General features: G+C 40.1%; 1 non-coding gene across 1 annotated transcript; it reads right to left on the bottom strand.

Moving 5' to 3' along the window:
• Positions 1-7,852: 7,852 nt before the first annotated feature.
• Positions 7,853-7,959, bottom strand: LOC112793965 (small nucleolar RNA R71). Its single transcript, XR_003198649.1, has one exon. It is a non-coding gene; the product is annotated as a small nucleolar RNA R71 (small nucleolar RNA).
• Between the last annotated feature and the right edge of the window lie 3,510 nt (positions 7,960-11,469).

Raw genomic sequence — 11,469 nt, 5'->3', positions numbered from 1 at the left:
TAAAAATTGTTGGCTCTTGAAAGAATGATGAACAAAGAGAAATGTCATTGACAATCTGAAAAATCATGAAAATTGATTCTTGAAGCAAGAAAAAGCAGTTAATAGCAAAAGCTTGCGAAAAAAAAAAGTGAAAAAAATTAAATAGAAAAAAAAAAGAAAAAGCAAGCAGAAAAAGCCAATAGCCCTTAAAACCAAAAGGCAAGGGTAAAAAGGATCCAAGGCTTTGAGTATCAATGGATAGGAGGGCCCAAGGAAATAAAATCCAGGCCTAAGCGGCTAAATCAAGCTGTCCCTAACCATGTGCTTGTGGCATGCAGGTCCAAGTGAAAAGCTTGAGACTGAGTGGTTAAAGTCGTGATCCAAAGCAAAAAGAGTGTGCCTAAGAACTCTGGACACCTCTAACTGGGGACTTTAGCAAAGCTGAGTCACAATCTGAAAAGGTTCACCCAGCTATGTGTCTATGGCATTTATGTATCCGGTGGTAATACTGGAAAACAAAGTGCTTAGGGCCACGACCAAGACTCATAAAAGTAGCTGTGTTCAAGAATCAACAAACTTAACTAGGAGAATCAATAACACTATATGAAATTCTAAGTTCCTATAGATGCCAATCACTCTAAACTTCAAAGGAAAAAGTGAGATGCCAAAACTGTTCAGAGGCAAAAAGCTACAAGTCCCGCTCATCTAATTAGGACTAATATTCATTGATATTCTGGGATTTATAGTATATTCTCTTCTTTTTATCCTAATTGATTTTCAGTTGCTTGGGGACAAGCAACAATTTAAGTTTGGTGTTGTGATGAGCGGATAATTTATACGCTTTTTGGCATTATTTTTAGATAGTTTTTAGTATAATCTAGCTATTTTTAGGGATGTTTTCATTAGTTTTTATGCTAAATTCACATTTCTGGACTTTACTATGAGTTTGTGTGTTTTTCTGTGATTTCAGGTAATTTCTGGCTGAAATTGAGGGACCTGAGCAAAACTCTGATCGAAGGCTAACAAAGGATTGCTGATGTTGTTGGATTCTGACCTCCCTGCACTCGAAATGGATTTTCTGGAGCTATAGAACTCCAAATGGCTTTCTCAAGGGCTTTGGAAAGTAGACATCTAGAGCTTTCCAGCAATATATAATAGTTTATACTTTATTCGTGATTAAACGACATAAACTGGCGCTCAACGCCAGTTTCATGCTGCATTCGGGAGTCAAACGCCAGAAACACGTCACGAACCAGAGTTGAACGCCAAAAACACGTTACAACTTGGAGTTCAACTCCAAAAGAAGCCTCTGCACGTTTAAAGCTCGAGCTCAGCCCAAGCACACACCAAGTGGGCCCCGGAAGTGGATTTCTGCATCAATTACTTACTTCTATAAACCTTAGTAGCTAGTCTAGTATAAATAGGACATTTTATTATTGTATTAGACATTCTGGATTGTATTTTTGATCCTGTGATCACGTTTTGGGAGTTGGCCATTCGACCATGCCTAAACCTTCATCACTTATGTATTTTCAACGGTGGAGTTTCTACACACCATAGATTAAGGGTGTGGAGCTCTGCTATACCTCGAGTTTTAATGCAATTACTACTATCTTTTATTCAAATTCAATCTTATTTCTATTCTAAGATACTACTCGTACTTCAACCTGATGGATGTGATGATCCGTGATACTCATCATCATTCATCCCTATGAACGCGTGCCTGATAACCACTTCCGTTCTACAAGCGAAAGCTAGAGTGTGTATCTCTTGGATTCCTGATGCACGACGCATGGTTGCCCTTACCTGACAACCGAGCCTTCCATTTCGTGAGATCAGAATCTTCGTGGTATAAGCTAGAATTGATGGTGGCATTCATGAGAATCCGGAAAGTCTAAACCTTGTCTGTGGTATTCCGAGTAGGATTCCGGGATTGAATGACTGTGACAAGCTTCAAACTCGCGATTGTTGGGCGTGATGACAAACGCAAAAGAATCAAGGGATTCTATTCTGACATGATCGAGAACCGACAGATGATTAGCCGTGCCGTGACAGAGCATTTGGACCTTTTTCACTGAGAGGATGGGATGTAGCCATTGACAACAGTGATGCCCTACATACAGCTTTCCATGGAAAGGAGTAAGAAGGATTGGATGAAGGCAGTAGGAAAGCAGAGATTCAGAAGGAGCACAGCATCTTCATACGCCTATCTGAAATTCCTATCGGTGATCTACATAAGTATTTCTATCTTTATTTTCTGTTTATTTATTATTATTATTCGAAAACTCCATAACCATTTATTATCCGCCTGACTGAGATTTACAAGATGACCATAGCTTGCTTCATACCAACAATCTCCGTGGGATCGACCCTTACTCACGTAAGGTATTACTTGGACGACCCAGTGCACTTGCTGGTTAGTTGTGTGAGGTTGTGAAGAAAGTTCTGAGTTATAAACGTGCATACCAAGTTGAATGCCATTATTAGAGATCACAATTTCGTGCACCAGTCTTTCCCCAAAATGACAAAAAACTGTTGGTTCTTATAATCTGAATGACAAGGATTTTGATGGTGTGGGTTTTGCTACTGAGCTAATTGCGCCTCATGGTAAGATTCCTTTGGATGATGTGCCTTTTCTTCATCACCTTGATTTTATTACCAGTAATAGTATTCAGATGGCCAATATTGCTGCGGTTTTATCGCGGGTTGTTATGTAGTCTCCAAGTTCGTGCCACTAAAGCTTTTATGAAAAATGCCAAGTCTGAATATGATAGAATCAAGGGTTTGAAGGATGAGCTTGATGCTAGGGTGATTAAGCTGGAGTTGGATGTGGAGAGGGAGAAATCTCGAGCTACTACTGCTGAGGCATCGACCAATTTGGCTGAGGAAATGGCCAAGAAGTCCAAAGAGAGCTACACTTGCACATATGCCGAGTTGTTGGAGACTAGGGAGAGGCTTCAGTCTGCCCAAGCTAATTATGCCGAACTTCAAAGTCATCTAGTGGACTGTGTGACTGATGCATATGAGAACTTGAAGGCCCAAGTCCGAGTTCTTGCCCCTGAGCTCGGTCTAACTCTATTTAGTAGATAATATAGTGGAGGATGGCAAGATTGTGCCTGCCCCGGACAATAAAGATGAGGGTCCTCCTCTTGTGCAACCAGGGAAAGTCTCAGCAGCTTCAGCTTCTTCCGTCCCTTCAGAGGTTAATTATCCAGAGTCCAAGCCTGATGTGCAAATTCTGAACTGGTCGGATGGAATTGTTAATACTGTCCCGCTCTCGACCATTCCTCTTCCTTCAGCCAAGGATGCTTCTACTGGGGAGAATTTGAATCCTTTATGACTTTTCTGTGCTTATATTATAGTCCGACTTGTGGACTTTTGAACTTGTTTTTTGTAACTCTTTCTGTGGTTGACTTTTTTGACATTTGGTTGTTTTTTAGCAACTTTATTTTGCAAAAATAAAACACTTTTTAGTTAAACCTCATCAGGTCGCTTTCTATGGATTACTTTTTATAACTTCTTGCATTAATCTGCTTCTATCGCTTTCACCTTGCCGACTTCTTTATAATCGGTCGATGAATTTGGTTTTCACCTTGCCGACTTCTTTGTAATCGGGCGATGAATTTGGTTTTCACCTTGCCGACCTTTTTTGTTATCGGGCGATGAATTTTTGCATTTTATGAGATTAGATTAATGCATTTTGGTAGAAAACTTTTTAGGGAATTTGAAAACTTTATTCAAATAAAAAATAGAAATATAAACAGGAGTATATACATATGAGTGCTTACCCTTCTAGGTCAGACAATTTTGTAAACCTTGGCCCGGTGCCTCATTAAAAAACCTTTTCAGGAAAAAGAGTGCACCTTGACCTAAGATCTTTATTACTTTCTAATTATAGTACTTTCTTAGGATATAGGCATGCCATGACCTTGTTAGCTCTCGCCCCTCGAGGTCGGACACCTTGTAGTAACCTTTTCCCAGTACTTCTACAACTCGGTAAGGTCCTTTCCAGTTAGCTGCTAGCTTCCCTTCTCCTGAACAATCTGCTCCGATATCGTTTCGGATTAAGATAAGATCGTTGGTGGCGAAGCTTCGTTGGACTACCTTCTGATTATATCTCAAGGCCATCTGACGCTGTAGTGCTTCCTCTCTAATCCGAGCTCTTTCTCGGGCTGCTGGAAGTAGGTCGAGCTCCTCCATTTGAATTTGGGAGTTGGCTTCTTCATTGTAGAGGATCCTTCTAGGAGATCCTTCTTCTATTTCCACTGGAATCATTGCCTCCCTTCCATAAGCAAGTCGGAAGGGTGATTCTCCTGTGGTTGAATGTGGGGTTGTCCGATATGCCCAAAGGACTTGTGGGAGGTCTTCAGCCCAAGCTCCCTTTGCGTCATGTAATCTCCATTTTAACCAAGCCAGTATAACTTTGTTGGCAACTTCTGCCTGTTCGTTGGCTTGTGGGTGTTCTTCGGATGTAAACTGGTGCTTTATTTTTAGGTCAGCTACCAAGTTCCTGAAACCCGTATCGGTGAATTGAGTGCCATTATCTGTGGTAATGGAGTAAGGAACCCCGAACCTTGTGATAATATTTCTATATAGAAATTTCCAACTTCTTTGGGCGGTGGCGGTAGCTAAGGATTCTGCCTCAATCCATTTTATGAAATTGTCTATTCTTACAATGAGGAATTCAACTTGTCCTGGTACCTGGGGGAAAGGTCCAAGGAGGTCGAGCCCCCACTTTGCGAATGGCCAGGGCAACGTAACAGTGATGAGTTCCTCTGGTGGGGCGATACGGAAGTTAGCATGCTTTTGACATGGTGGGCACGTTTTGACGAACTTTGTCGCTTCCTTTTGCAAGGTTAGCCAGAAAAATCCAGCTCGGAGTACCTTTTTGGAAAGAGATCGTGCCCCAAGATGGTTGCCACACATACCACTGTGTATTTCTTCTTGAACTTCCTTTGTTTTAGAGGTCTGTGATGCCAAGGCATCTAGGCCAGTTTCACTGACCTTTTCTTTACTGTTTTAGGGTAGTTTCATGCATTTTCTTAGTGAATAAGGCAAGTTTTGGATGAAAATACACTTACACCTTGATTCAAGCAACTATTGTGAATTTCACATGATTTCATGAGGATTTTGCTAGAATTGAATGATAAATTGATAATGCATAATCTCATGATTTTGGTTAGAGCTTTGATGCACTTTATTTGCTTGATTTTAGGACAAAGGAAGTAAGGAAGAACCACGTTAGTACTCACGTTAATCTAGTTAACGTGACCACTAATGTGGAATGGTAAATAGCTTGCAACGTTAAGGAGAAAAGTGATCACCAATAACGCCTGCGAAGCCATCATAAGCCCACGTTAATTGCCACGTTAACTAAGTTAATATGGTAGTTAACCTGGAGACAAAAGAAAGCTCCAACGTTAGTGGTAAACGTGAACACCACTAACGTTCCAAGATTTGGCAATGAGCCACGTTAAGAGTCACGTTAACTTAGTTAACGTGAACTCTAACATGGAAGAGAGGAACAATGCCAACGTTAGTGACACTCACCTTTGTCACTAACGTTGGATCAACTAGCATTGCCCACGTTAGTTGTCACGTTAAGACCACTAACGTGAAAGTTAACGTGAGCTCTAACGTGGAAAGTAGGGGCACTTTGAGCGTTAGTGACAAAGGTAAATGTCACTAACGCTCTCGAAGGTGAGGCATAGCCACGTTAAGAGCCACGTTAGTTACACTAACGTGAACTCTAACGTAAGGACAAAGGGCATAAGGCAACGTTAATGAGAAAGGTGAGTCCCAATAACACTAGCGAAGATTCACAAGGCAACATTAGTGGTCACGTTAGTGCCACTAACGTTGGAGTTAACGTAGGCTATATAGGGGTTGGAACGTTAGTGAAAATTGTGATTGCCACTAACGTTCTCGAACCCACAATGTCACTAATTCATACTTCTCTGCAAGCTGGGCCCACTAAAGATTGGAACTGCTTCAACTCAAGATCCAAAGCCCACATCCAAGACTTGAAGAACTCACTAGAAGATCAAGAGGAGTAGTATATATAGGAGTAGTTTTGAACTATAGAGAAGCTTGGCACTTTGGAGAACTACTCTCTGTATATTTACTTTTCTGCACTTTTAGCTTGGATGTATTACTTTCTTCCATTTTTCATTTCTAGAGCTATGAACAACTAAACCCCTTTCATTGGGTTAGGGAGCTCTGTTGTAATTTGATGGATCAATTATAGTTTTCATTCTCTTCTTCTTTCTTCTCTTTTGATTTACTAGAAAGCTTTCGATCTTAATTCAATTGGTTAGTTGTCTTGGAAAAGAAACTCTCCATAATTGGATCTCCTTTGAACCTTGGAAAAGGGATGAGGAGATCATGCTAGAAATGCTTTCTCATGTTGGACCAAATTGAGGTCTAGGCGGATATAGTGACATGTAATCCTCCCAACACTTTGATTTGAAAATACATGTGGTAGAATCAGTGACCAAACTTCATCTCTTCCCATGAGCAATTAAATCAAGGAATTGGGAAATTGTTCAAGCTTAGAGAGATTGGATTACCAAGGAATTGGAATCCAATCACCTAAGATTGCCAAGGAGATCAATAGATGCATTGATTGAGGAAGAGATGAAAATGAACTTGATCCGGAGAATATAACATCTCCTGAGCCCAATGAATTCCCCATTTTTGATCTTCCCCATTCTCTTTATTTTCTGTCATTTATTTTCATGCTCATTACCCCAAATATCCATTTAAGATTCTGCACTTTAAATTCTACTATTTACTTTTCCGTCATTTCATTTTCTGCAATTCTCAAACCACACTCTGTTTAGCTCAACTAGAATACTCTTCCAACTAAAGTTGCTTAACCAATCAATCTCTGTGGGATTCGACCTCACTCTATTGTGAGTTTTTACTTGACGACAAATTCGGTATACTTGCCGAAGGGAAATTTGTTGAGAGACAAGTTTTCATGCATCAAATTTATGGCGCCATTGCCGGGGATTGATTTTGTATCAACAATGTTAAGTTGGAAGCTCGCTAGATTGAGCATTTTTCTTTTGTTTGTTTACTTTATTTAGTCATTTATTTTCACTTTGTTTAACTTCTTCCTCATCCTCTATACTCTCTCTGTTTTACTTTTTTCCTTGTTATTATCTACAATTCTGCTCACTAACCCACTAACTGTTTGATAATTTGCATCACTCACACTAACAATCACTCTAACAAGAATAACATCTTCATTTTATTTCTTGCTGCGTGTTTTGTTATTTGAATGACAGGGAGAAGAGGGGGCACCTCAATTTCCTTTGATTCAGAACCTGAGAGAACCCTCTGGAGATTAAGGAGGGAAGCAAGAGGGAAAGGAGTTATTAGTGCTGAGGAAGAGGAAGAGTACTTTGAACCCAACATGGAAGAGAACTTGAAAAATAATCATGAAGAAGAGGCTCACAACCATGCCAGAGAAGGTCCTGCAAATCATGCTAGGAAAGAAAGGAGAGTTCTAGGATCCTACATCAATCCAAATCCAGGAAACTGTGGGAGTAGCATCCAGAAGCCCACTATACATGACAATAACTTTGAACTAAAATCCCAGCTCATCACCCTTGTTCAGAAAAATTGCTCATTTGGAGGAAGTGCTCAAGAAGACCCCAATCAACATCTAACCACCTTCCTGAGAATTTATGACACTGTGAAGTCTAATGGAGTGCACCCGGATGTCTATAGGCTGCTGTTGTTCCCTTTTTCACTCAGGGACAAGGCATCCAAGTGGCTCGAATCATTTCCAAAGGAGAATTTGACAAATTGGAAAGATGTGGTGAACAAATTTTTGGAAAGATTCTATCCTCCTCAAAGAATTAACAGGCTGAGAGCTGAGGTACAGACTTTCAGGCAACAAGATGGGGAGACTCTCTATGAGGCATGGGAGAGGTTCAAGGACTTAACAAGAAGATGCCCACTAGATATGTTCAATAAATGTGTTCAACTTCACATTTTCTATGAAGGTCTTTCCTATAAGTCAAAGAAGGTTGTAGATCATTCATCAGGGGGCTCTCTAAACAAGAAGAAAATCATTGAAGAAGCCATAGATGTCATTGAAACAGTAGCTGAGAATGACTACTTCTATGCCTCTGAAAGAAGTAACACTCGAGGAGTAATGGAGCTGAACCACATAGATGCATTGCTAGCTTAAAACAAGGTGATCACCAAGCAGCTAGCAGATCTCACCAAGAAGGTGGAGGAAAACCAAGTTGCAGCAGTCATCACTTCATCACCAACTCAAGAAGGAGTGAATATAGGAGAAGAAAGTGACTGGGAACAAGCCAACTATGTTGGAAACTCACCTAGACAAATCCATGACCCATACTCCAAAACCTACAACTCTGGATGGAGAAATCACCCTAACTTTGGTTGGGGAAATCAACAAGACCAAGGTCAAGACCAGAGACGCCACAACCTCAACTCCAACAACAATGCAACCCACCAATATACCTCACAAAGATCCTATCAACACCCACCTAACCACCCTTCTCAACCACCTAATCTCAACCCACCACCACTAACAGAGGATAGACTTTCAAAGATTAAGACTCTACTTGAAGATTTATGCAGAGAAGTCCAAGACAACAAGGTGTTCAAGGAAGAAGTGCGAGCCAATATCAAAAACCAAGGAGAAAACATCAAGAGACTGGAGTCCCAAGTAGGGTATCTATCTCAACAAATTTCCAAACCCACTGATGGATTTCCTAGTGACACGGAGAAGATCCCAAGAGGAGAAACAAAGAAAGTAAGGTGGGAAGAACGTAAGATGATCACCACAAGTGATGAGAAGAGTATGAATGAAGTAGAACACCTCCAAGACAATCAAAAGGGAAACCAGGAAGAAAGGAGCCATGCACCGTAACCCACACTCAAAGAAGAGCGGAAGAAGAAGGAGACACTTAACCCATATGCACCCTTTCCCCAAAGGCTTAAATGTGGTGTAGCAGGGAGAATGTATTCAAGATTCCTCGACATGTTTGCATCTCTTGATGTAAATATACCATTTATTAAAGCCCTCCAGCAAATGCCTTTCTACATAAAGTATATAAAGGAGCTGTTAGCCAGAAAGAGTTCATTGAAAGGTAGATAAACAATAAAGATGAATAGGGATTGTAGTGCTCTCATTCAACCAGGGCCACCCACAAAGAGGAAGGATCCATGGAGTTTTCATATTCCCTGTGTCATAGGAGAAACAATGATTGATAAAGGACTCTGTGACCTGGGAGCGAGCATCAACTTAATGCCTCTATCCCTCATGAAAAAGCTTCAAATCAATGAGCTAACACCCACAGATGTAATCATTAAGTTGGCTGACAAAACTCAAAAATAGGCAATAGGAGTGGTTGAGAATGTGCTAGTGAAGGTTGGAAACTACTTCCTCCCCACAGACTTTGTTGTCCTGGAAATGGATGAGAACCCCATTTACCCCTTCATTCTAGGAAGGCCATTCTTAGCCACAGCCAGAGCACTCATAGATATGGAATGAGGAGAGCTAGTGTTGAGAATACATGATGATCAGCTCACTTTCAATATTTTCAACCTCTCACAAGAAGCAGATCATGATAACAAAGAGTTGATGGAGGAGCCAAACAAGGAAGCACAAGTACCACACATAAGGACTCCTGTGGTTAACAACCAATGTGATAAAAAAAAGCAACAACCAAGTATAATCCAAAAGGAACCAGACCCACCAGAATCACATGAATTAGACAACAAAACCATTCTCAAAAAGGAAACCACAAGGAACAAGTTGGCATCAACAAACAAAAAAAAGGTCCCAAGGGGATAGAAAAAGAAGAAAATCCCTACAGAAGATTTCTCGCCCAGAGATGAAGTAGTCTCTACATACTTCCCATCGATACCACCTCACCTCCCCACTATTCCATCCCAGATGCCTCCAGTGTACACCATCAACAAAATCTTGTCTCTAGAGCATATGGAGCTTATCAACAAGGCCAATAGACATAGGTTCACTGATTGAAAACTTGTCTCTAAACAAATTTCCCTTCGGCAAGTATACCGAATTGTCGTCAAGTAATAACTCACAAAAGAGTGAGGTCGAATCCCACAGAGATTAACGGATTAAGCAATCAATGGTTAATTGATTATCCTAGTTAGACGAATCATATTGGAGTGATAAGTAATAAGGAAATGTAAATAGCATAAAAGTAAAGAAAGCAATAAAGTGCAGAAAAGTAAAATGGCAAGAAAAGTAAATGTAAGAACTAAAAATAAAATGAACATTGGGATAAAGAGATATTGCAATCCTCCGGATCAAGTTCATTCTCATCTCTTCCTCAATCAATGCATTCATTGATCTCCTTGGCAATCTTAAGTGATTGGATCCCAATTCCTTGGCAAACCAATCTCTCTAAGCTTGAACAATTTCCCAATTCCTTGATTTAATTGCTCATGGGAAGAGATGAAGTTTGGTCACTGATTATACCACACACATTCATAGATCAAAGTATTGGTAGGATTAAATGTCACAATATCCATCCAACCCCCAACCTAATCCAATGTGAGAGAGCATTTCTAGCATGATTTTCTCATTCCTCTTCCAAGGTTCCGAGGAAATCCAAGTATGAGCAATTTCTCTTCCAAGACAATTACCCAATTGGATGAAGATCGAAAGCTCTCTATTAAAATCAAGAGAAAAGAAAGAAGAAGAAGAATAAGAACTACCATTGATCCATTGAATCACAATAGAACTCTCTAACCCAATGAAAAGAGTTAGTTGATCATTGCTCTACCAAAATAGAAAAGAAAGTAAGTGCAGAAAAATAAAGATGAAGATTAAATTGAAATTTAAACTTCAAAATTCATAAATGGAAGGTATAAAGAAAAGAAACTACTCCTAAGGAAGAAAAGAAGAGAAAAGGAAGAAGAGTGGTTGAGGGGAGGGGTCCGAAGACCCACTCCCCTTTGAGTGTGCCAATTCACAAAAGTTCGAATTGGTCTTCACTCTCTCCCCCTTCCTTCAATTCTCCGTTTCTAAATGATCTTGAATGTAAAGACTAAGGCCTTTGTATAGGCTCTCCTAAATTACAAAAAATGAAATTAAAAGCAAATTACAATTAAATGAAAATTCCTATTCTAGATCTTTCTTGTGGCCTTGATTGGTTGACAATTGTGGGCTTGCTTGCTTGAGCTTTGAAGTGGACTTAAGAGAGAAGTGAATCAAGTTGAGGTTCAGGTGCCTATCGTTCATGCTGCCGTTAGCCACACTAACGCTACAAGTGTGGCGTTAGTGCTAAAGTTATTGTGGCTAACGTTGCACTTGCTACCCAGTTGGTGTTTTTGGGGCTTAAAAGATGCCTCTTGTTTGTACTCCAATTTCATGCCCACTATAGACTATTATATATCTTTGAAAAGCTCTGAATGTCACCTTTCAAACGCAACTCGAATCATCTCAATTGGATCTCTATAACGCAAGTT

Source organism: Arachis hypogaea, chromosome 3, assembly GCF_003086295.3.
Source record: "Arachis hypogaea cultivar Tifrunner chromosome 3, arahy.Tifrunner.gnm2.J5K5, whole genome shotgun sequence".
NCBI classification, from domain to species: domain Eukaryota; kingdom Viridiplantae; phylum Streptophyta; class Magnoliopsida; order Fabales; family Fabaceae; genus Arachis; species Arachis hypogaea.
The sequence above is the reverse complement of the archived record's forward strand: the minus strand, read 5'-3'. Positions and strand labels throughout refer to the sequence as shown.